At 38.2% G+C, this 27,566-nt stretch overlaps 1 protein-coding gene across 1 annotated transcript in view; it reads right to left on the bottom strand.

Moving 5' to 3' along the window:
* LOC134572731 (connector enhancer of kinase suppressor of ras 2-like) overlaps nt 1–27,566 on the bottom strand; it is a 442,602-nt gene that overhangs the window by 250,234 nt on the left and 164,802 nt on the right. The gene's annotated exons all lie outside the window — the stretch shown is intronic.

Raw genomic sequence — 27,566 nt, 5'->3', positions numbered from 1 at the left:
AACAGTAATTAGGACATCTTTTTTCCACATTTTAATAAATTCAAGCCATTTTGTTATTAAATGTTTATAATTTTGTTTAAACATTTTATTTAAAAAATCAACTATTTGAGAATTATCATTAATATACAATTCATCATTTAGAAAACCTTTAATTCTGAGATATTCAACCCCTTAGTGACCAGACCGTTTTTCCAGGGGGAGCGATCACCCAGTGTTCTCCGAGGGCCACCAGCAGTGAGGGGGGTATTGCAGCAACGCCTCAACATCAAGGCATCGATGCAATACCGTTAGAGCTGCTGGAAGCGATCATGATCGCTTCCAGCGCTCTAATTCCCAGCAGGCGTATCAGGTACGTCCGCGGTCCTTAAGGACCGTTTTTTGTCAGATGTACCTGATACGTCCTTGGTCGGGAAGGGGTTAAATATTTCTTAATCACCAAGATTCAATTCTGTTTGGAGTGCAGAAAAGGATTTTATTTTATTTCTCTCTACTAAATTATGCATTTCTATGATTCCTGTATACCAATGTATACCAATTTGTCAGAATATGATTTAAAGCTATATTCCCTTCTATTAAAAAGATGTGATTTCCAAAATTGGGTTAACAAGTCTTGAGGTTTAAAATCTTTCATCTCTATTAGATACCAACTCTCAGATGAAGCTCTATTTATTTGTGATATCACTGCATGTGCTAATAAAGCTATGTCTGCATATTCTTTAATAATTGGTATTCCCAGTCCTCCCATATGTTTTTTTTTTAGCAAGTAGTAGTAAATTTAATCTGGGTTTCTTTCCAGCCCATATAAATCTAGAAAACACGGTCTGGATCATATTTAGCCATGGAGTTGGAATTGTTAGAGGAACCCTTCTGAGTATATACGTAAACTTGGGGAGAATAAATGCCTTCACAGTGTTTATTTTCCCCATCAGGAAATTTCAAACATTCTCCATTGTTTAAATGATCTATTCATATCCTTTATTAGAGGGAGCAAATTTATTTCCATCCATCCACTAGGTTTAGTTGATATCTTGATACCCAAATATGTAAATTGATTGTTTTCCCATTTAAAATTATATTTATCTTTCAGATAATTTATTTGAGTTCTAGACATATTTAAGGGGATCGCTATAGATTTTGTTTCATTTACTTTATAGTTTGATAATAAAGAATATCTTTTATACAATCCAAAATTCCGTCTATTGATTTACAAGGATCTTCAACAGTCAATAGGATGTCATTGGCATATAATTTAATTATCTGTGTATTCATTTCATTAAATCCTTGAATTTTAGGATGGGTTCTAATTTTCCTGGCAAGAGGTTCTAATGTGAGGACATACACAAGGGTGATAAAGGACACCCCTGTTGTGTTCCATTTGTTAAGTAAAAGCATGGTGATACGATACCAGATACTATTACTCGACCTCTCGGTTTAGTGTATAATGCCATTTTTGCTTGAAATATTCTTCCCCTTAATCCATATGCCTTCAACGATTCAGCCATATATCCCCAGCCGACCTTGTCAAATGCCTTTTCAGCATCCATTGACAGAGTCAGCTGGGGCACACCATTTAATCGGGATCGATTATTTATATATATATATATATATATATATATATATATATATATATATATATATATATATATTTATAAGTGATCTCATGTGTCGAGTTGGAGATTTTCCAGGGACAAATCCTACTTGGTTTTTATGAATCACCGTATCTAATATTGCTTTTAATCTCTCTGCTATTATGGCTACATATATTTTTACATCTGAATTTAGAAGAGAGATTGGCCGGTAGCTGGTGATTTCTTCTGGGTTTTTACCTGGCTTAAGAATAGGTAATATATTTCCTTGCAGTATTTCTTCAGGTATATCGGCAAAATCATTGAAAGCATCTACCAGATATGGGTCCAGTTCTTTTGTACATCAAAACTGTCTGGTCCTGGGGCTTTCCCAGATTTATGTTTTCTTATAGTTTGGGATACCTCTTCTTCTGTAAAAGGTCTATTTAGCTGCTCCAATATCTCACTAGATGGATTTGGTAAATCCATTTTGTTAAAATGTTCCTCAATTTTATTTCCTGTTGTCCCTTGTTGTAAATTATAAATTGACATAATATTTACAAAACGTTTTACCTATTTAATTTGGTGCTAGGTGTGTTTTTCCTTCATGTACAATTTTAGAGAGAGTTTTTTCTTTTCGCTTTTTTGTTTGTTTATTGGATAAATTTCTATCGGCTTTATTCCCATTGTAGTACCATAGGGTTTTTAAATAATATAACGTTTTATTAGATTTCTCCACTAACAAATTGTTTATCTTTTTTTTTTTTTAAGATCTTGTATTTCACTAGATAGAGACATCGAGATCCGTTTATTTAATTCTACATTTTGATATAGTTTCATATACAAATCAGTTAATCTCATTCCTAAATTTTTTTAGCTTGTGCTCCAAGTTTTATGAGATTTGCTTCTAATAGCTGATTTATATGCACACCACATCACTGACGGTGTCACCTCATCTGTTTGATTTTCTGAGAAATAAAACTTTTCTATTCTGTGATTGTTTTAGGAGATTTTGGTTCAATCTCCAATCTGATTTTATTCTTTCACATCCTTCAGTTCTAATATAACTGAATTATGATTTGACCAAGGTATTTCTTGGATAAAAAAAAATGTTGTTTGATATGCTAACCTGTATCACTTATGATCAAGTCCATTCGTGAATACGAGCAATGTACATTAGAAAAATAAGTAAAATCCTGTTCTGTTGTATGAAAAACACGCCAAATATCTAATAAAGAATATCTATCTAAAACCTATTGTAATGTTCCTGCTTGTGAGGTAGCGTTCCCATTCTTCACCTTCCCGTTATTATTTTCTTATCAATTTGAGGGTTTATTACGCAAGTGAAATCTCCCATTATAATTAATGAACCTTGTTTTATTTTTTCTACTTTTTTTAATATCGTTGAAATAAACTGGTCAGGTGCTTTATTTGGGGCATATATATTGATTAAAGTCATAGTTTTGTTATTAAATTCTCCTACAAGAATAATATATCTGCTATCAGAACCTTCTTCTTTATATTTAATTTTAACATCAAGGTTGCTGGAGAATAGGAACGCCACTCCTCTTTTTTTCTTCCCTTTCAAGGAAGACAAGATCACCAATGGGTACCTCAAAGAATTCACTCTTATTTTGTCCTCCAGTTTCCAATGAAGTGCACAAATATCTATATTTTCCTTATTTAAATGAGAAAACAGAATAGATCTCTTCTGAGGAGAATTCATACATTGTACATTCAACGTTAGAAATGTAACCATTATATTTACAGTATAATTTCTTATCCATCTCAACAAGCCTCAAATCTGCCAAAAAATCCACAAATACATCATTACACAATACATAAACATAAATTACATACAAATAACATACCACGTGGAAACTGCACAACCCATTTGTGCATTTCCACTTCCACATATTCTCTCCCAATGACATGTGGAACCTGAGAACCTGATTGCCATACTATATATGGCGATAGAGCTGGGGCAGTACTAACCAGTTTCTCATCTCCTTGTTTCTCTTCACCTGTTATTATATCTCTATTTTTATTTAACTACTTTCAAGAGAAATAGAGGATTCGTACTTGAGACCTAGAAGAGATTATTCGTGTTCTTTTCACTCTTTCTCTCCTTTCTCTTCTAACCTATTTTTCCTTTATTATCTCTTTCTCCCTTTCTTCCTTCCCTTTCCCTTTTCTTTCCTTTTTAGTGGGATACTGTAAGCCATATTGCCCCTTATATGCGAAGAGCAAAATTATGCTAAGATAAATAATATTGTTAAAAAAAACAAGAGCGCTAGCCGTTTCTGATCACTGTTCATCTTTTCTCTCTTCTCCCCATTTATTCCTGCTTTGCTTAATTTGTTCTCAAGTATATTTTCCTCTTTTTTCTTTTTTCTTATTTCTATTCCCGTCTTTGCTTCAGGGCGTCATTTCTCCACATGGGGCAAAAAAACCTCTACATACAACTTAAATCGGTAGGCATATCACGGTACTTCCCATTGGTTTTTAGCTTCTTTAGCTTCAGGTTCTGGGAGTAATCCTGCAGGTGTACCCAGACTCAGCTTTCGTAATAACACTATCACAATGTTCATGGACTCTCTCTGCTGTGCTGATCAAATGATGACTGAAATCAGCTATCATTCATTCTACATATAGCAAATTGTGAAAAAAATGGAAGAGGGCTTAGTATCTGTACTATATATATATATATATAATATAGATAATATAGATAATATTTTGTCAGTACCTTAGAGTATTCTTCAGAAAGATAGACAATAAGGTAAAACAGTATCTGTATTCATGCAATACAAATATATTACAATAGAAAAAACATATAGCATTACAAATCCAAAGTCAAAGAATAATTAAATGATACAAAAAAATAAAATCATAAATTACCATTTAAAAAAGCAATACCTATTTGGCTTTCATGATTTAATAAAGATGCAAAAATTGACCAGGGGCATTAAGAGTGCATCATAAGCAATAAAGCAACTTTAGCTTAATGTATGCAGTCTCACTGCTTATTTCTCTGCCATTTAGAAGTTTAATCACTTTGTTAATGCAGCTTAATCACACCTCCCCTGCATGTTATCTACATAGTCTCCCTACACGTTTCCTGTAGGGTTCTAATGTTTAAACTTACGTTATTGCGCATGCTGTTTAATTTAGGATTTCATATGTCCTGCACTGGTAATTGATTGCTAGACCCTGCAGGAGCCCCCTATGTGTGATTAAAGTTCAATTAACAGAGCAGGAGATAAAACTTCTAAACAAAACACACTGTGCTGTAAGTTGATTTAAAAAAATAATAATAATTCATGCTGTGCAAGTAACGTCCAGGGAAGATGTGGCTAAGGCTGCATAAACAGAAACAAAAGTGATATATTGTGGAGTGTGTCTATATATTCTTATTAAAGTTTATTTTTATGCTGTTTATTAAAAAGTACACTCCATGTTGAAGGTGAGCTAGTTTTTTTTTTTTGTAATTTAAGATATAGGTAACTGATTTAAATATACAGGAAAACAATACATAAAAAAAAAAAATCAAAAATATACACAATCAACCTAAAAGCATCCACACAATCTATATCTTTCTGGGGTTGGAGAAAATCATTGGCCACAAGGAAATATAGGAAGTGTAGGACAAGAAACAGAACAAAAGTGGGTATGTACAAAAATGGTTGCTTCCATTATTAAAACGGTTTGGGTACTAGCAAACACGTGCTCCTCCTGTTTATTTATTCTAGCTTATTGTTGGATAAACCCGAATGGATTCACCTGAATCAAAAGTCTTTTGTTCCACACCCGAATAAATGTACCTGCCTGAAAAATAAATGAATACATCAATTCACTTGGGTGTTGATTAGAAGGCTTTTGATTTGGATAAATCGAATCATGTATGGATGCAGCAAATGTTTGTGAATGTCTAATGTCGGATTTGTTTTTACATTGTTTTGTATGTGCTATTTAATTTTTGAATAAACTTTTAGTGGCAGTAATATAGTTCTTCTCACGTTTACATTTGCTCCAGTTTTGTTCATTTTATTTTGTGTAAAGAGCATTTTACGCATCACTTTTTTTTTGTTTTTTTCACACTATGTATGGCACTAAAATAATGTTTCATTCCTTCACATTTTATTCCATGTTTGCTAATTTTAACATAGATTACATACAACAAATAGGTAGTATTAATAGGCAAAAAAGACACATTTTCCAATTTGAAGGATTTTTTTTTGTATTCCTTAAATAAAAAGGAAGACTATCACTAAAAATCTACCAATGTCTTTTTTTTAAACATTGGTTGGGAGCAAATCAATTGTGAACATAAAAAAAAAGAACAAACATAAAAAAATAAGAAAATAAAATGCAAAGGGGCAGCAAGGAATATTTGGGCGGAAACACATGAATAAATAGGACTGTTTAAAAAGTGATTTATTATTATTATTATTATTATTATTATTATTATTATTTATGTAGCACCAGCAAATTTTGCAGCACTTTGCATTAGGTGGACTAGCAAACACACAGTTGTAGCCAGGCGAGGGTTAGAGGGTCCTGCTCAATGAGCTTACTTGCTAGAGGGAGTGGGGTATAGTGACACAAAAGGTAAGGGTAATGGTAGAAAAGTAGGTTGGTAGAATAGTATTACCTGAAGACAGTGTATTTATTTGTTTTAATATTTTTTATTACAGGAGAGGAATCAGGGTGTGGGGGGGGGTATTAACAGTTTCATTTGAAAAGCATTCCTGAAGAAGTGAGGTTTCAATTTGTTTTAAGGAGGGGTGACTGGGTGAGAGTCTAATGGAGAAGGGAAGTGAGTTCCACAAGAACGGTGCAGTCCTAGAGAATTCTTAAAGGCGAGCATCAGAGGTGGGAGTCCTAGACGGGACATACTTGTGTATTAGGGAGGATAGATAAGTGGGAGCAGCATTATGTAGAGATTTGTCCTATATCTTAGGGGAAGCCAATGCAGGGACTGACAGAAGGGTGAAGCGTGGCAGGTGCGGGCGGACAGGAAGATGAGCCTCGCCGCGGCATTCATTATGGACTGTAACGGCGCAAGTTGGGAGCACGTAAGACCACTAAATGAAATTTTTCTTTATATATAGCCCTTAATGTTTTTATTTCTCCATGTCCAATGACATGCATGCCCTGGATGCCAAATGCTGAATATTTCATCCACATTTAAAACGAAATGGAGTATCACAAGAAAAAGGCTAACGCAAGTTATAGGTTATGTTAATTCAATGATAATATTTTCATTGAAGTGACGGTTCCCCTTTAATGGGGACTTTTTCTCTCAATGCTGACTGCTATCACATCCAATTATATAAAAAATTATAATTGCCACTTTCATTGGCATTAAAAAGTATAATAATCTATGTTATCTGTTTGTCAAAAATAAATTCTCTATGCTACAAAAAACAATTTAGTCAACTTCTGATAAGATAAAAAAAATCACCCCAGGACACTGGATCTGGTGGAAATTTATAATTTAATTGTGTCAATAGGTCATCTTATGATTCATGCAGATCCAAAGACTGAGGCATCTTATGCACTCTGGTATCAAAGTATCAGTTTTCATCACCATTAGGTCAACATTTCACAGAGCACTTTTTCAATGCGCTATGAGCTATACTAAAACTACAAAGTGATGTAAGAATAGAACATTCTATAATATGATCAATCAGACATCCGTAGCCACATTTAAAATCTCAACTAGATGTAAAGTGAGATAGAAAGGCAGATAGATAACTAGAGGATGGATGGACAAATTACGATTATGTAAACTAAAAATGAATTTCTTTTTTAATTGAAACCATGTATATTGATATAGAGCACAACATGGTTCTCCTATTTATCATTACAGCCATTGAGTTAGATGAGCGTGCCGTCATCTTATACGCAACAAGGAAGTGGATGTTAGCTGTTCCCCACATGTTATCTCAAAGAGGCAGGAACATAAGGAAGGTTAAATTATAGGCAGAAGTGAAAACATTAGCATAAAGGGATGAAATGATGGGGTGAATGGCACATAATATGGGGAGATAGAGGGGTTAATAATATACAGACTGACATGGGGGCAGGAAAGATAGGGGAAACGTCCATTGAGGAGCAACGGATAAAGTAGAATTAATCAGGAGATGGGGGGTTGTTCGGTAAAACCATCATATATAAAGGGGGCAAGAAGTGACTTGAACAGAGAGAGAGAGAGAGAGAGATAGGGGAGGTTAGGGTGAATACTATAGTAGAAGGTAATGATATGGTAACTGGCAATTGTGGAAAAAAAATCGAAAAAAGTTTATTGTGCCAAGGGAGAAGCTGGGATAAGGATAGTATCAATAATTGAAAATGAAGTGAACCATAAACACCCAGTTAACTACATGAGAATAATATTCTTCGCATCGTGGATCAGGTTAGTCCAACATATTCGATATTTGTTTCATGTGAAACAGCTTTAGCGAACAAACAGAATAGCCTTTACAATCGGTTTAATCATTTCATATCTTTATACACAATATATATATAAAGCATAAACCCATGAATGATATTAGGTAGGGCAAATTGCATGGAGAAATAATAAGTGGAATGTCAGAACTAGGAAATATCCATGTGAAGGAATCAATATCTAATGATGAATCTTGTCTGCAATATATCAAACTAGTATAAATCTCAATATAGTGAAAAGGCCTATTTGTGTGCACACTACCTTATCTTGTTGCTTATAAATTAGCCATACAGATACATTAGGTAATTATACTGCCTCCAATGTGTTTTTATTTTTTTATTTTTTTATTTTTTTTAATTCATCTAAATTTTCCCACACCAGTTACATATGTTTTATCTTAATGCATAAAAATCTATATAATATATAATATCATATAAACATATTTAAATGTAGGACATTATCAGACTTTTCTATGCCTAGTGAATGCCTTGGTCTTTAAATTTTTTTTTACTTCACTTTGTAATTATAGCAACAGAGTAACCCACCAGCAATTGCATATAAATGGTCTATTTAGTAGTGTATAAAGCAGATGGTGGTCCGCCCCAGGTGACAGACAGGAAGGGGGTGCACACCACCTCTGTCGCTATTTGTTGTTTGGCAGGGAGGGAGCTGCAATTTTACAGGCAGTGGGTGTAAAGTGATATGCCACCGGTACACAGGAAGGAGTCCTTGCTTCCCCAACCGCTATACACCAGGGACTGTAACTCCCCCTCCAGTGTCCATAAAGGGTTATTGTGTGGGTGATGACATATGTCTAATTGTGTGACTATGAGCTTGTAACGCTGTGTGTGCCTCTGATGGTGTAGGAATGTGCACGTGTGACTGAGTGAGACTGTGTTTGACTATATGTGACTGTATGTGACACTGTATGCGTGCGACTGTGTGGTTTTGACTCTGTGTGTCTCTGTATTAATGTGATCATATGTCTAGGTATATGTATGTGTAAGTGATAATGTGTCACTGTATGCGTGCGACTGTGTGGTTTTGACTCTGTGTGTCTCTGTATTAATGTGATCATATGTCTAGGTATATATGTCTCTGTGTTATGACTGCATTATTGTGTGTCTGTGGATGTGGTTGTGTGTATGTCACTGTGCGTGTTCATGTTTGTATGTGTTCATATTTGTATATTTGTATTCGTGTATGGTTGGATGTCTGTGTTTGTATGCATATTGCTGTGTATGTATGTGGGGGCCATAACGGGTAAGCATTAAGGAGAGGATTTAAGAGATACAAAATAAATAACATTGATTAAGAGACACACAAGGTTGAAAAGTAGGATTGGGACAAACACACTAAAAGTGTCAGGAAATATAAAGAGATAAGTAGGTGTGAAGCAACATACAATAGTTTAAAATTTGGGGTGGCAGGGTGCCAACATACATATCCACCCCACTTGCCAAGTGACCTATCCCCATGTGCCCGCTGTCTATTTTATTGGGGGGAGATATGTGATGGATTGCCTGATTTGTTTGGCGCGGGCCACAAGCTTGTGGCGCCATTTTTGGAACTGTTTTACATTTGCCTGTATATGCAGCTGTGGGTCAACTAAGGGGGGTGGGGAGCAGCTGCTCTCTAAAGTATAGTTAAGTGAAATGTATTGCTTGTCTGTGCATCTCCCCCTCCCCCTCCTTTTTCCTATCACAGCAGGACGTGGCCACAGGGACACTGTCAGCCCAGTTTGAACTGGCTGCTTTGTCCCTCTTCCATTGCCCCATCAGCTTCTTGGGATTGAAACCCCTGGTGTATTGTGTGGGAGACCCCATGTAGGGGTCTGTGCATGTAAAAGCCATGTGTGAAAAAATAAGCAGAGTTCAGTCATTGTTGTACATCCAGAGCTGTTTATCGTCCAGTTACTAGGGGGAAATGGGTCTCGTTATATTCTAGAGAGGTTCCTGAGCGGCTGAAGGAAGGAATTAGTGGAGGTAACCAGTCGGGTTACCCGTGGTCCGCTACATATACAAATACATATATTACTCTTATATTACGTTAACACATAGAAGGTACTTTTTAAAAATTTATTTATGCAGCCTGCAGATATAACCCAAAATTATTCTTGAATCCTGTCCTTCCCTTTTGTCTTTTTCCTTGATAGCTGCTATTCAGCAACATTTTACTTTGTCAGCTATTTAGGCTCCTGCCAAGTGTAGGAGGGTTACTGAGAGATGTAGTTTACAGTCCTGACACATAGGAGAGGGACTGATCTGGACTCTGCAGTAGAGTTAGGTTGGTAAAATTGTATATCTTATTATTCATTTTGCATTGCCTAGCAGTACAAAACAAAACCAACCTCCAAACGTTCAGAAGAAGATACTGTACACAGCACACAGCTGACCTTGACCACTGTTTTGTCCACAACGGTTTTCAGTGTGCTTCCGTGCTTTTTGTGAAGTAATTACTGCTTCTCTTTTGAATGACACTGGGGAAATCGCAGATTCTGTAAAAGCTACATTCAGCTTCCGAATTGCTTCTGCTTTTACTACCATTTGGTTCGTATTGTTGTGTCATTGGGCAGATCTATAGGTGGGTTTGCAGCAGTGCATGAAGCATATCACCTACGAGGTTATTCACATTGTCTCTGGAGCCTGATATTCAACTACACAATATGAAATCTGTACAAGGCTTATATGTAATTACTGCTTCACACCTGCTCGAAGACTAAAGGGGGGGGGGGGGGGGGTTACTTATTAAACAGTAAATGGTGGAGATCTTAAAAAAAACGAATTGCAAAACTTAAGCTAAAATACCAAGCTTTGACCCATGCTGAGTTAAAGAAAAAGGTCTCATAGGACACAAAGTTTTTAATTGTGATCAATAATTTTAGATTAAAGGACATTCAAATAGCAGCCTTTTCTACAGGACACCACAAAAATGACACTACAAAAATCTAATAAGAAAAAAATTGAAAAACAGGAATATAACAAATATAATAAATTGAAAAAATTACCGTAAAATAGTTTTAATGTTTTTACAATTTTTTACAATAGTTTCTATAGATGAGATGACAAATATTTCCTACGCATTTATTTAGGCAAAAATTTAGCAATTTGATTTTCGGTTTAGTGAATAAAGCTTTTACAGCAAATAAGTAATCCGACTGCGCTGATGGTAAAAATAGCAAGGACAAATTATATACAAATATATACAATGATGTTTCCAGTTTAACTCATTTAACTTGTGAATTTTGTATCCAAAATATGGAACTACTCATTCTTTAACATAAAAAAATCCTCTTAAGACGGTTAAACAGAAGACAGGAGATTATTAAATAGCTGGTTTGCGTTTTGTCAATCTGCCTATATCAAATCAAAGTGAACTAAGTCTAATGTAAAATTCGACGTAAGCTACAATCTTAGCTTATTTCCATGAATCTCTAAGCACTCATTATTTAATTCAATCATACCATTTTTATGTACAGATATTAAATTTATATCAATCCACAATCTTTTTATGTATAACCAACGTAGAATTTAGATTTTGGTATGTGTCTTCTGGGGTTCTAAGTTAGAACATTCAATTCTCTGAGATAGATGTAGAAAATGTTCTACTAGCAGGGGCAGCTGGTGAGGATGGGGTGAAAGGATTTGGTTGGTAAATATATACCCCAGTCCCTCATTGAACTGTGAAGACTATGCAAGTAGGAAAGTTCACATATCTTAAAATCACACACAAGCCTCAAGCGTCTTACAAGACACACTCTGAGCTGGTTTCAGTTGTTCTTTGTGTAAGGTCTTTGGTCAGATAAGTGGTTCTTCCAAGCAGAGAGGATTTAAACATGGCTCAGATCAAGGAAAAGCCAGGAGATTTGCTAAAAACAAGTATACAGTTGTAATAAAAATTATTCAACCCCCTTTGACCAAATTTGCTGAGCCAAACTGTCATATGAACGAGCATCGGACATCCTGAATAAAATTAAAACTTCGGAAAGAATATTTCAGCCGAATTGAATTTACCACCGTGCTCAAGTCTATTCTATTTTTTGCCAAATTTGCCAATGTTTGTGTTTGTGATCTAGGGTTTTCATTTTTCTGATAAACCTTTAACTTTGGTAAATTTAAGTGTAAAATGTGCTTTGAGGTTTCGATAACGCCACTATATGTAGCAATTAAAGGCTATTTCTTTTTTTTTGCTAATCTTTTTTATTGGTAAAGAAGTTAACAGAAAAATTAGGCTCGCAGGCCTCCATGAGAGACATATGTAAAGGCATAAACAGATCCATTGTCAGTCTCATTAATTACAAATTAACATTGTGCTAGAACATTGCTTGGTGACATTGTAAATTCACATGAGGAATATAGTAGTGTTTTGTGTGAATATGCCGTGTGCTCTTGCTATAACCAAGTAACCTTTATGTCATGTACAGACAGACATCAATACCTTTATCCAAGGCTTAGGGTACATCATCACATAATCATGCTGTTATTTCCCTCATCCTAGTGTAAAATTATAGTTCCTGAATTGGGGGAGTTTTTGAGAAAAAGACATGACTTGTATTTAGAGAAGGAAAGAAGAGGGTATAGGAGTAGTTAATATGGGGGAGGGGTCCTCTCCCTGTCCCTGAGCAGTGCGTTGCGCACGGTGTGTGAGTTCCGAAGTTGTGTGAGAGATCGGGTATCACGCTTAGGCTCGGTGTCTCTAGTCGCGTGGTGCGTGTGTTGTAGGATTGAGCGGTTTATCTGAGAGTGGTTTCCCCAGAGTTGGAGATATTCCCCGCGGGGGAGGGGGGTTATGTTTCTGGTAATGGTGAGGGGAGGTCATGGTCCGCCTCTCGGTCTCCCACCTCTGAGCCGAATGCAAGGCGCCTGCTACCCTCTAGCAATTTATGCGAACCATGGCTGCCATATCTCCGCGTGTCTGGTTTCCAGGAATTAAAGGCTATTTCATGTGTAATTTAACTATGGACCTAATTGAATATAGCTGTATTTATTATAAATAGGTCCATAGTTTAATTAATATACATGATGTTAAAAGATATATTTACTTAAATGTTGCTTTTACCACTAAAGCGGCGACTAAACTAAAAAAAAACTGCGATAATGAGTTTGTCAAGAATGTCTGAAGAAGACTACGACTTTGTATGTATGTTGAAACTTGAACCTTTTCTGCCACTACAAGCACAGATAATTATTTATAAACATTCCCTAGAGTTCAACCATTACCAGTTGGTATTGCATTGTGCGTTATATATCTAATATGCATGTGCCTTAGTTCCTTCGTGACTAGGAGTTATATCGCATTGTATTACAGTTCCTGCACATCATCTGTCATGAAGGGGATAATAAGTGAACACAGCCACAGAGACTTATAAAAGAATCAGAAGAACCAAATTGCATATTCTCTGTATTAACACAGATCACTAAGATCAGCAGGAGGGACATATTTCTCAATTACAGGGAATTTTAAAAAATGTGTTTTTTTTTTTCTTTCATAATTCCAGGCTTGAAGATTATAATTAGCCGTTAGCTGCTTCCAGAGAAGAATCTATGTAAAATGCAATATATTATTACCTAGGACAATTCAAGCTCTTATGGAATCAATGTACTCAAAATGCTAGACATCTTGAGTTAAAAAGGTTATATAGTTTATAAAAATGTACACTGATTTAAACAGCTCTCAAGCATGGGTTTGGTTTGGAACTTGTTAAAGACATTGATGTATTCTCAGTTGAATCCCTGTCTCACTTGTGATTCACATCACATCAGAGAGATGGATCGATGCCTTGGTAGGTCACACAACCATATAGCTGGATGTTCTCAGAGCAGGTGGGAAAGATAACACGATTTTACGTCATTGTTGCATTGTCGCAAGTGGCCTAATATGATAACTGCTTTCACCGTCATTACGATGGATACATTTTTTTCAATGTAATTGTTTGCTAAACACATTTTCTTTTACATTTGTTTCTGCAGGATGGGACACAATTCAGAGTAGGATTTGACAGTTAGTTAGATTTGTTAGTAGGTCAATTTTTTAATTGCACGTACATATAACTGAGTCTTGGGATCTACATCATGAGTAATTTCACGAAGGGACAACAAATTAGCAAGAGAAAACAATGAATTTATTAATCAACTCATCATGTGTGATAAAGCATTTAAATGGCTTCAACAATAAGCAAAATTGTTGTTTTAAGGGTACATAGAATCCACAAAAAATTCAACAGCTTCAGTTGCACCCTTCCAAATGCTGGGTCCAACAGTTATCCTCGGGATTACAGTCATTGGAACAGACATATCATAGTCATCAGGATCCATTGAACTGTGTTGTATGAAGTAGTGGAACTGCCGTCCCAAATTTAATGAAGACCAATTTGATCTTGGAGGAGTCTACTTTTAGCGTTTCGTAATATTTATTTTAACTTGCACATCAGAATTGAAGATAGGGTCATTTAGTGTCAAGGCTGGAATACTCCCAAGACCTAGAACTAAGAATAATCCTATACTATAAAGGAAGATGTATTACAGGTCCTTAGAGTGACTGGCTTAATGTATAATAGTATAGAATATAGTCTATAGAACAGACAGATATTAAACACAATGGGAAGTCAGAGTAGTCAATCAAACAGCGTTAAACCCAGAATGCACACACCACAATTCAAACTAAACTCTCAGGTAACAGACAAATAGAAATGTTTGGTGTGGCCTTATATAAGCCTAGCACCATTACAATTGACTGCATTGTGTACCACCAGTGTTGCTGGATAAATATGGACAGGTTTTGAGTAAAAAATGACATAAGCTAGGAGGTGAATAAAAAGGAGGCCAGGTGGAAGAAGTCCACATGGAAAAGGATATCAGACTGAAGGACATTCTCAATATGGGTATGTCAGTGTCAAGAAGGGTAGAGGGCTAGAGAGGTCATGGCACTGATTCAGTTGAGCAATGGGTCACCAAGGAAAGGCCATGTATGTAAATTGGGGCAAAAAAAAATTAAGATCCACTATTGTATTCTGAAAACAAACATCTAAAATATTTAGAAATATTTAGAATAACAATACTCGCTTGCATATAACTCACACCCATGATCACAGTGCCCTCTCAGTGATTAACTGTGTTCAGAGCCAAATAGACACAATTCTGTATTCAATAAAGCTTATTTGTGTTTTTCTCAGTATGTAGTAGATGTTAGAAGTATCGTTCCCAACACTTGCATAAAAATCATTTTTCTATCAATTTGTCAGTTGGCTCAGAAGTTCAGAAAGGCAAAAATATGTCTTTGAAACCAAAGTACGTCGAAAATTCCTCCATGAATTGTTCATATCTTAAAAGCAGTCTTGACAAGTTATATATGTGACAGGTTCAGCAAATTTGTGACAAGCACCTGAGTGAAACAATGTGACCCACTTACATGAGAGTCACGGCAAATAGTTTCGGTGGGCGCTTGCTGAATTTTGATTTACGCCACAGCTTAAATAATAGAGTTTGTTTCCTAGGGCTTGAAAACTTCTTTAAAACAATATTTCACATAGCATTTTTTTGTAATTCAGAAAATAAAACGGTAGTTTTGGCTTGTGTTATATAAAAATGGAACTTTAAGAAAATATATAAATGCACAACCAACAATTTCATGGATATAAGCTTCCAATTCCCATGATTCCATCTTTTTCCATAGTATCTGGTGGCAAACTAAATGTTTACATTACAGTCAAGGGAACCTGAGCACCCTACATCTTCATGACTTCAAGGTGCACAGAAATCCCCGGAGGAATTGCTGGAAATGCAAATAGTATATTTACAGAGTAAATCATTCAAAATGGTGGTTACATAGTTAAATAGTTACATAGGCTAAACAGAGAGATGTGTCTATCAAGCTCAGCCTTCCTTACATTTGTGTTTTGCTGTTAATCCAAAAGAAGGCAAAAAAAACCCCCAAAAAACAGTTTGAAGCGCTTCCAATTTTGCAACAAACTAGGGAAAAAATTCCCTCTTGACCCCAGAATGGCAGTCAGATTAATCCTTGGATCAAGAAGCATTTACCCTACCCTATCATTGAATATTCTGTTTTTGCAAGTATGCATCTAGTTGCTGTTTAAACATCTGTATGGACTCTGATAAAACCACTTCTTCAGGCAGAGAATTCCACATCCTTATTGTTCTTACGGTAAGAAACCCTTTCCTTTGCCTTAGACTAAATCTTCTTTCTTCCAGTCTAAATGCATGACTCATGTCCTATGTAAAGTCCGGTTTGTGAATAAATTTCCACACAACAGTTTGTATTGGCCCCGGATTTTTGGTATAATGTTATCATACCCCTCTAAGGCAACGTTTTTCTAAACTAAATAGGTTTAAATTTGTTAAAGGGACACTATAGTCACCTGAACAACTTTAGCTTAATGAAGCAGTTTTGGTGTATAGAACATGCCCCTGCAGCCTCACTGCTCAATCCTCTGCCATTTAGGAGTTAAATCCCTTTGTTTATGAACCCTAGTCACACCTCCCTGCATGTGACTTGCACAGCCTTCCATAAACACTTCCTGTAAAGAGAGCCCTATTTAGGCTTTATTTATTGCAAGTTCTGTTTAATTAAGATTTTCTTATCCCTTGCTATGTTAATAGCTTGCTAGACCCTGCAAGAGCCTCCTGTATGTGATTAAAGTTCAATTTAGAGATTGAGATACAATTATTTAAGGTAAATTACATCTGTTTGAAAGTGAAACCAGTTTTTTTTTCATGCAGGCTCTGTCAATCATAGCCAGGGGAGGTGTGGCTAGGGCTGCATAAACAGAAACAAAGTGATTTAACTCCTAAATGACAGTGAATTGAGCAGTGAAATTGCATGGGAATGATCTATACACTAAAACTGCTTTATTTAGCTAAAGTAATTTAGGTGACTATAGTGTTCCTTTAACCTTTTTTCTTATCTGTAATGTTCCATTCTTTTTATTACTTTTGTAGGCCGCCTCTGCACTCTTTCTAGTGCCATAATATCCTTCTTTAGAACAGGTGCCCAAAATTGCACAGCATATTCAATATGTGGTCTTACCAGTGATTTATAAAGAAGCTAAATTATATTCTCACCCGGAGAATGAGTGCCCTTTTTCATGCATGGCAATACCTTACTGGCCTTGTCCACTGCTGATTGACATTGCACATTGTTGCATAGTTTGCAATCTATTCATCTATTACTCAGACTTTATTAGAATATATATTTTTTAATATAATATACAAATTCACAGTACTAATGGAAAATACTTTAGCCTAGTTTTATAAGACAGATTGGATAGGTAGAACTGACAGACAGGCAGACAGACAGACAAACATATAGATCAGACAGACAGACAGGTAGATACTGACAGACAGACAGACAGACATATTAGATAGATAGATACTGACAGACAGGGGCGGGCTGGGCCGGGGGGCAGGGAGGCAATTGCCCCCCAGGCCGCCCGAAATTATTTTAGGACCGGCCGCGGTGGGCCGGCCCTTTAAATGCTGCAGCCGCCAAGCGCTCTGTAAAGAGCGCTCAGACGGCTGCAGCAGCTTTTCCCTCCCTCCCCTCCCCTGTAGGTGGCCGAGCTGGTCTCCGGTCCGCGGTCCCGGCCGGAGTGATAGGAAAGTGCACACTGAGTGTGCACTTCCTGTCAGTCCGGCTGGTTACAGGAAACAGAAACTCCTGTTCCGCGCGGAGTTTCTGTTTCCTGTAACCGGCCGGACTGACAGGAAGTGCACACTCAGTGTGCACTTTCCCATCACTCCGGCCGGGACCGCGGACAGGAAAGCAGCTCAGCCACCTACAAGGGAGGGGGTAAGAAGAAGGGAGGGGGGGAATAAGAAGAGGGGAGAGGGTGGGGGGAATAAGAAGAGGGGAGAGGGTGGGGGGAATAAGAAGAGGGGAGAGGGTGGGGGAATAAGAAGAGGGGAGGGGGGATAAGAAGAGGGGAGGGGGGGGGATAAGAAGAGGGGAGAGGGGGGATAAGAAGAGGGGAAAGGAGGGGATAAGAAGAGGGAAAGGGGGGGGATAAGAAGAGGGGAGAGGGTGGGGGGAATAAGAAGAGGGGAGAGGGTGGGGGGAATAAGAAGAGGGGAGAGGGGGGATAAGAAGAGGGGAGAGGGGGGGATAAGAAGAGGGGAGAGGGGGGATAAGAAGAGGGGAAAGGGGGGATAAGAAGAGGGAAAGGGGGGATAAGAAGAGGGGGAAGGGGGGGATAAGAAGAGGGGAGAGGGGGGATAAGAAGAGGGGAGAGGGGGGGATAAGAAGAGGGGAGAGGGGGGGAATAAGGAGAGGGGGGATAAGAAGAGGGGAGAAGGGGGGAATAAGAAGAGGGGAGAGGGGGGATAAGAAGAGGGGAGAGGGGGATAAGAAGAGGGGAGAGGGGGATAAGAAGAGGGGAGGGGGATAAGAAGAGGGGAGAGGGGGATAAGAAGAGGGGAGAGGGGGCATAAGAAGAGGGGAGAGGGGTGGGGATAAGAAGAGGGGAGGGGGGGGAATAAGAAGAGGGGGGGGGAATAAGAAGAGGGGAGAGGGGGTATAAGAAGAGGGGAGGGGGGAGTAAGAAGAGGGGAGGGGGAGAGTAAGAGGGGAGGGGGGAGTTAGAGGGGAGGGGGGAGTAAGAGGGGAGGGGGGTAAGAAGAGAGGGAGGGGGGAGTAAGAGGGGAGGGGGGTAAGAAGAGAGGGAGGGGGGAGTAAGAAGAAGAGAGGGAGGGGGAGTAGGGAGAGGGGGAGGGGGGAGTAAGAAGAGGGGGCAGTAAGAAGGAGGGGAGATAAGAAAAAGGGGGATAAGAAGAAGAAGGGGAAGTAAGAAGAAGAGGGGGAAGGGGAGTAAGAAGAGGGGGGAGTAAGAAGGAGGGGAGATAAGAAAAAGAGGAGGGAAGGGGAGGGGGAGTAAGAAGAGGGAGAGGGGGAATAAGAAGGAGGGGAGATAAGAAGAAGAAGGGGTGTAAGAAGAAGGGGGGTGTAAGAAGAAGGGGGGGTGTAAGAAGAAGAAGGGGGAGTAAGAAGAAGAAGGGGGAGTAAGAAGAAGTAGGGGGAGTAAGAAGAAGTAGGAGAGTTAAGAAGCTCTAAGGGACAGAAGGGACAGCTCTATAGGACAGGGGGCAAGACAGGGAGCTCTTTCACACTATGCGCGCACACACACACACACACACACACACAATGCATCCCTATACATACCCAGAAACACACAATGCATCCCTATACATACACAGAAACACAACATGCTTCCCTTACACACAGAGAAACACACAATGCATCCATTACACACACACACAATGCAACCCCCACACAAAGACAATGCATCCTTTGCACACATACACAGAAACAGACAATGCAAACACACACACACACACACTGCTTTTCTTACATACACACAGAAACACAATGCATCTCTTACACTCAATGCACACACATACAGACACACACCTTGCATCCCTTTTGCATACAAACACAGATTCACACAATGCATCCCTTACACACAACCAGAAACACATAATACATCCCTTATACACAAATACACACTGCTTCCACTACACACAAACACACTGCATTACCTGCACAAACTGGTATCCCTATAAACTACATACCATAAGCACACATATTAGATCCTCTACAATAACTCATAACACATCCCCTACACACTCCACTCCCTGTGAGCGAACTCATGGGTGGGTGGAACATATAAGTGGACTTATGAGTGGGCCTTATGGGCATACTCACCCTCAGGCCCTGGGGCCCAGACCTTGAGCTGTGTAAGAGGCCCCAAAAAAATGGAGCTGCTTCTAATTCTCCCAGAACATTGAATTTTGTGACCACAGTTGCAAACAGCCTCCAGAGATCCTGTTCTACACCAGACCAGTGGAGCCAAACTGCAGCTCATCATCATCCTCATCTAATTGTAAATAGGCAATCTAGTATATTATTAGTGACACTAATCTATAATTTACCTCACATTAAAGGGACACTATAGCTTAATGAAGTGGTTGTGGTGTCTATAGCTGGTCCCTGCAGGCTTTTTAATGTAAACACACACTGTGTGCAGCACTGGCGTTAGTTCATATGGCAGATCATATGGGTGGGGCATTGTGATGTCACATGGGGGGCGGCAAATTTATATTTTGTCTAGGGCGGCAAAAATCCTTGCACCGGCTCTGATCCTGGGCAGGTGCACCAGTCTACTGGTGACCCACAGGAGGGGAGTTCACTGATTGCACTGCACTCTCCTCCTGCCCAGACCCATCTTGACTGCAGTGCAAGTGCCCGTTGCCCCTAATTTACAGTGGCTCACACTCACAACAAGCAGTGCCTGGAGCCCTTTGCAGAGACGGAAACAAAGAGGTTCTGCGGCAGCTGGCCGTCCTGCAAGCATTACATTAAACAGCTGTTCCCCATGCAGCCACACGTGGCGTTGTGCTGGGAGACTGTGATTACTCTTCACTTCCTCCCAGCCTACAGAGCAGCGCATGGGGGAGAGAGAGGAGGAGGCATGATTTAATCTTACAATAAATCCTCTAAGCAAACCTTTATAAATTTGGGGGGATCAGCTCTGTTTCCACAGTTTATTGGTGTTTACTCTGATGTCTGTATTAATATTGAGGGATGTCTAAGTAGTAACGTCAGTGTGTGTCAGCAGGGCCAGCCGTTGGGGTGGGCAAGCTGTGCGGTCACGCAGGGTGCCATGACAACAGAGGTACCCGGCGGCCAACACAGCTCACAAGTTGGGTACACCAGCATATTTAATTTAAACGATTCGCTGGTGGTCCACTGGTGCGCAGCAGCAGTAGGTGCAGTCAGATCATATCCTCTCCCTCGTGGTTCCAGCGCTCAGTTAGTGAGTCAGAGCACAGGCTCAGAGATTCTCAGCCTGTGCTCTGACAACATTGAAAGTCAGAGCCGTGAAGGAGTGGGTATGGCAAAGAGCTACTGATTAGCATAACATCAATATCCGTTATAAAACCAGGAAAAGGTGGGCATGGATGGTGAACTGATTTGGTGGCGCAATGGGCCACTTGACTGGTTTTGCCCCCCAGGCCTAAGGCTGCCAGCCCTCCCCTGCTGACAGACAGACATATTATAGATAGATATATTTGTTGTGCTTTTACTTTGTTTGCAATAATGTTTTCCTTTCGTTTGCATATCTATTGTTCCATGCGGTGGAATTTGTTGATGTATTTTCAATATGTACACAAAACTTGCAGACAACATGTTTAGATATCTTTAAATATAATGCGAATGGCCTTGATCATGACAATATGTTTGTTCTTCAAGTGTTTTCCTTAAGAAATGGATTGTATACAATGTGAATGAGGAGAGCTTCCACCTTATATGAACCAAGAGTGTACAGACTCTGGTTCTGCCCCTCCAGAATTGCATCCAAATAGAAATAAAATATGTCCAGCAAACCTTTATACTGAAAATTAATATCTCTTGAATGCCAACTTTATATGGGGTTGCCAGTAAAGGGATATATTTTCCACTATAACAGAGTGCTGGACGTTTTTTAATTTCTTTTAAGAAATGGATTGGGTGTACCTTTGGTCTGGATAATTGTCTCTCTTTCTCTCTTGAGAGACAGAGAGCACGGTAGTAGGCTTGGTATCGCTAGTGATGAGGAAGCAGGCTACACAATCCAAGCGTGATTTGTTCTGGAAGATGCAAGAGTTGTGTAAAAATGGATTCCTGGACAATCTGGACCAGGACAGTATCGAATGTACAATTCATGTCTAAGCTGTGCCTGATAAATGTAGCACATGATAAATATGTTGAAGATATATCATAGTTTTGTTTACAACACTGAATTTATGTTAATGAAGCAGTATGGCGTCATACCCCATTGTTCGTAATAGCAGTGTTTATTGCTGGCTTGATAAAACACGTTGACATCACACCAGATAATTGCGCTTTGTTTAGATGACTTGAATGTGACCTTTCTGAATCCACAGTTATTTCGCTTTGCTTGGATAGGTCAAACATGCAAGTGCCGATATCTGAATGCATAAACTTAAACCCAGTATGTAATGCATTAGTAAAAACTGACAAAATGATGACTAGGAAAATATGCCTCTAGCTAATGCTCTCCCTGGATTTACGTTTCGTGGTCATACTGCGAATGATTTATTTTGCGCAATGGTTGTGGACAGCTCTAGTTCATAATAATAACACGGGAATAAAACCAGATAGCAGCACATGAAAAATAACTGCTCAAAATTGTGGAAAGTAAGAGATCCCTTCTAGTAAATGAACCTTTTCATGGTAGATGAAAATCTATAATTTCTAGAGTGTTTGCAACCATATGTTGTATATGAAACAGAACCTTCATGTCATACATTCTACTGCAACCATTTAATTATCCAGTTGGAGAACAAAACACTACCTTGCATACTTTGTATGATCTCACTCTGGCTCTGAAGATCCTGTGGAACAGAAGTGGTTGAAGAACCATCTTCTCTCCGACCAACAATAAACAGTAATCTTAAACTTGGGTGTTATGTCTGCCCCACACCTTTTTAAAAAAAAAAAAAAAAAATCACTGAGTTTTCTTATACAACTGGCACTCAGATAAACAAAAGAGATCAGATGTTCCCTAAGATGGCAGCATATAAAATGTAAGTCACAACATTTATGTTTTACTTGTGAATTCTTTAAATGGATAGATCCTTCCTGTCTCTCAATCCTCCTAACCATCTAGATTATAAATTCACATGGGAATCCGACCCTCAACATCTCCTGTATCTGTGTCAGGGTTTCTTTGCTGTTTTAAACAGCAACCCTTTTCTGTTTCAGTGATTGAGTTTCAGCTGCAATCACTATGAGCTCCTTCTGCTTGTTGCCACGGTTACTCACCTGTGAGTAGTAATCAACCCTGCTGCTAATCAGTTCTGCCTATTTAAGCAGCTAAGCCCAGAACCTCCTTGCCCTTGCGTGGTTTCCTGTTTCCCAGAAGTCTCCTTGTTCCTGTGTTTCCTGTTTGCTCCTGGTTCCTTACTCCGGCCTTGTTCCTGACTCCGCTGCTCTCCGTGCTCCTGATCCTGGCTTGTCTGACTACCCGCTCTGGTGACTGACCCCTGCTTGATTCCTGGACTTTGCTTTTGTTTATTATTTGTTATTTATTAATAAAGGTGTGTTTGCATCTACTTCTGTCTCTGTCTGGTTCCTGGTTCCTGACAATCTGTTAGCCAAATATTGCATTGTCTCTTAGATATATTGCACCTTTGTCTTTTAACTTGTACAACTTGTATCCCTGGACAGCACTGCACAATGTGTTTGTCCTTTATAAATAAAGTATAGTAATAATGATAATAATATGGTATATATTGACCAGTCACATGACTCAAGAAACCAAAAACATTGATACATGACAATACTAAGTAATAATAATTAGTTACTATTCGTGGTATTATGGTACACTTACACAAGGCACAACATGCAGGCTAGGCACTCACTATGCCAATATTTTATTGTAATTAGTGCTTGTTACCTGCTCACATCAGCTCCAAACAGCTTCAAAGTAATTGCAAAGGTTTCACCTGATGCCTCTTAGGTATGGATGGTCCAAAGGATCTGATTTTATATGGAGACACTCAGTGGCAGTATTGAACAAGAGTAAAAAGGAAGAGAGCTAGAGAGAGCTCAAACTCCTCACTCATTATCAAGTATGAAACATGTTATAATCTTGTCTCCTGAACAAACATAGACCTTTCAGTACTTCTGGGTACTTGCCCAAGTGGTTGCACCAGTCTCGAGCAACACAATTTAGAATGGTAAATGTGTAAAATTAAACTAGAATTATAATAATATATTGTCTCTTAAGTTTTCTGTTTCTAAGCAGTGGTGTATAACTACAAGTGAAGAAGTCCACAATGGAATGGAATAGCAGGTATATTTTGATGTTCCATTTCGATAATCTCTCTATTGCATACATTCCTCCCAGTGTCTACGGAAAGTAATATGGGGTGGTTGGAGAGGTGGTAGAACATGGCCAGATCATTGTTGGGATACAAAGTATTGCACAAAGAATACCTAATGTTTTATTTCGATAAACTGTACTAAATCAGAATCCCTCACTTCTAGGGACATTTGAACATCTGGGCCACCTTTGTTATGAAAAGTATGTTGTCAGACTGCCCAGAATTTCCAAGGACCTTAGAACAAACACAGTTTACCACAAAGCTATATTCGAAGATATAATGTGTGGCTGTTACATTAACACAGGAAGTGTGTGTGTGTGTGTGTGTGTGTGTGTATAAACTGCCTTTCTGCCTGTGTAAATTCCTTCAAATTAATAATGCATAAAAGGTCACAGTTTGTGGAAGACTTTAGTGAGATAAATGTCCATGAACAAACACACAGTTCTGGAATAGGAAGTGCCTTGATAAAAACATTGCTTGCTGCTGCACACTTGTGTTTTTCAATATTTTGCAGAAGAATGGTGTGTAGCCGTCAGCCCTGGTGTATTAGTGACTTCGCCATTCATCTATAATACTGCTGACTGTCCCACTCTGACACTAGAAATTCTGTAGGATTGTTTAACAAATATATTCACAATGAGTTCAGATCTATTGTATTTAAAAGTTGTAAAACAAATACTTGTTAGCTACACTGTTTCGTTTAATGTCTAGGCCCCAAAACAATAAAGAAACAGGGCATTCTTGACTATATCAAACTGTGTGGCTTTCTGTAATAATTCTATATTTTGTTTCAATAAGAAGTCCAGAACAAAAGACTAACAACAATGGGTGAGTTTAGGCGATTTTAGGAAGCATTTGCTACATAAGAACTCAAGAGACAGAAGGACCTATCTCGATATCCATTCTTGCCATGTCCATCCAATGACCCAATGCACCTTATGCTTCGATCGCTCCTATATCACAGCCCTGCCCCCATGTCATCATTATTATTGTCGCTGTCCTTCCATGGTAGAAAATTGGAGAGGGCTTTGAACAACCAAAACTGCAAAGTACTTAGGTATTAAGATAACAGCAAAATAAATTCTTATATTTAATAATGAACGAAATATAAGATAATAATAATGCAAATGTATCAAACGTGAACCCAATAAGTTTAAAGGAGCTGTAAGTCATTTTGTTTTATTCTAGAGCCACATATTTCTTTCTGAGATTTTGATTTACAGTCACAGTCTGCCGGTTTCTGATGTGAATGAACAACTATGCATTTTCTGTGCCAAATATGATACATAGGGCCTAACGTACTTTCTTTCTACTTGGCTTTCCCTGAATGGCTATAAATACTGAACTGCACGAAAGAAGTCTCGCTCAGCAGAGCTGGAATGTATGCATTGGGATTATGGTTGATAAAGCGAATGCAATCCTTCAGTTGACTGCATTGTCATCATTCTGAAGTGTATGTTTTTCTTCTGTGCGTAAAAAAATGCTTTGATATTTCATGAATTTAAAGGTGTAGTACAGTTAAATAAATACTTCTTCTGAGTCCAACAATAAAAAAAAAAAAGTGTTTGTTATGAACTATAGTACTGAATGAGGAGCACAGCCAATTAAAATACCAAGAACTTTATTGTACAGGTACAAAAGTAACAGGTATCACCAAATATCCAATCTATAAGTCTAAGTATAAATGTAATAGTACATATAGACAATATGAAGACTGTAACCCAATCAGAAAATAGAAATAAGCAATCCTGGATATGCAGACTTAATGGTACTAATACAAATACAAAAGAGAATGGATACCTATATACAAATGTTAACCAAATGATACATACCAGAACCAATTGAACCTTGATAAAGGCGTACAGCGCCGAAACGTTGGGGGCTATTCTGTGACTGTTTCACCCTCCTCTCACTCTTTTGTATTTGTATTTGCATTAGTACCATTAAGTCTGCATATCCAGGAATGCTTATTTATATTTTCTGATTGGGTTATAGTCTTCATATTGTCTGTATATGTACTATTACATTTATACTTAGATTTATAGATTGGCTATTTGGTGATACCTGTTACTTTTGGACCTGTACAATAAAGTGCTTTGTTTTTTAACTTGCTGTGCTCCTCGTTCAATAGTATATTATATTGTATCATTAGCCTTTGTAAATAGGGCTTTCTGAGTGAGCACCCTTATACTTGAAAACAAGAGAAATCTCAATGTATCTTTCCTGGTCAAATATTTTATAAATTTATAAATAAATAAATAAATATAAATAAATACATTTACAGTATATTGATTGCTTATATATATTGCACATGGCTGGCAGCCGGGTGTGCCCACCATTTTTTTTGTTAATACATATTTGTTATTAACTTTAGCAGACTATAGTAGACAACGATACACATACCTGCCATGTTACACAATTTTGTCTTGTGGCACACGAGATGCACATATACTCCCAATCACATGACAGAGTGGCCAGAACTGGCAAAGTTCAGAGTGAGCACAGATTTAAACTACTTGAGATGAATAAAGGATATGCATAAGCCCTCAGCAGCAGGTAGTATGAGGCTAACCCAGATTGGCTGCCTTCCTTGGCATCCTGTCATGCTGGCATACATGCCCACCAGGATGACATGCCACCTTTACATATAGGTGGTACATTTCCAAAGTTGCTGTTTGCTGTTTTGCTACTCTCACAATCTCATACTTGCCAAACGACGAAAGCCAGTCTACAAATTTAGGGGAAGCAAAACTATAAATCATTAACTTGCAATTTAGAGGCATCGAGGTCAGATTTTTCTTTCATTCTTTTTTTTTATTTTAGTAAACGTACAAAGTCAAGTTGTTTCAGTCTTTCCTTTCATGTTACCTGTAGATGCCAAAGTCAGCTCCTTGGATTACTAAATCATTCTAAACAACAGCTTTATACGATACAGTGTTATGTGTTGCCATGGTGACCTAAGCATCTTAAGCAACCTATTTATTTCAGCTACAAAAAATAATAATATTTTAGGTTCAGTCTCTACTTTGAGAATGTAGTAGACGTGCCCAACTAAAACCACTAAGACTTTCACTCTTTAAATATGATCAATGCTGAATTTTCAATTGACTTACAAAATGTAGGGAATAACAAACGTTATAGGGGGAAAAAGGCGTATGTCTATTCAAAACAACTCATAGAAACATAGAATGTGACGGCAGATAAGAACCATTTGGCCCATCTAGTGTGCCCAATATTTCAAAATACTTTTAATTAGTCCCTGGCCGTATCTTATAGTTAGGATAGCCTTAAGCCTATCCCACACATGCTTAAACTCCTTTACTGTGTTAACCTCTACCACTTCAGCTAGAAGGCTATTCCATGCATCCACTACCCTCTCAGTAAAGTAATACTTCCTGATATTATTTTTAAACCTTTGCCCCTTTAATTTAAGACTATGTCCTCTTGTTGTGGTAGTTTTTCTCCTTTTAAATATAGTCTCCTCCTTTACTGTGTTGACTCCCTTTATGTATTTAAATGTTTCTATCATATCCCCCCTGTCTCATCTTTCCTCCAAGCTATACATGTTAAGATACTTGAACCTTTCCTGGTAAGTTTTATCCTGCAATCCAGGAACCAGCTTAGTAGCCCTTCTCTGAACTATCTCTAAAG

The sequence above is a fragment of the Pelobates fuscus genome, chromosome 9 (assembly GCF_036172605.1).
Source record: "Pelobates fuscus isolate aPelFus1 chromosome 9, aPelFus1.pri, whole genome shotgun sequence".
Taxonomy (NCBI): Eukaryota; Metazoa; Chordata; class Amphibia; order Anura; family Pelobatidae; genus Pelobates; species Pelobates fuscus.
The sequence above is the reverse complement of the archived record's forward strand: the minus strand, read 5'-3'. Positions and strand labels throughout refer to the sequence as shown.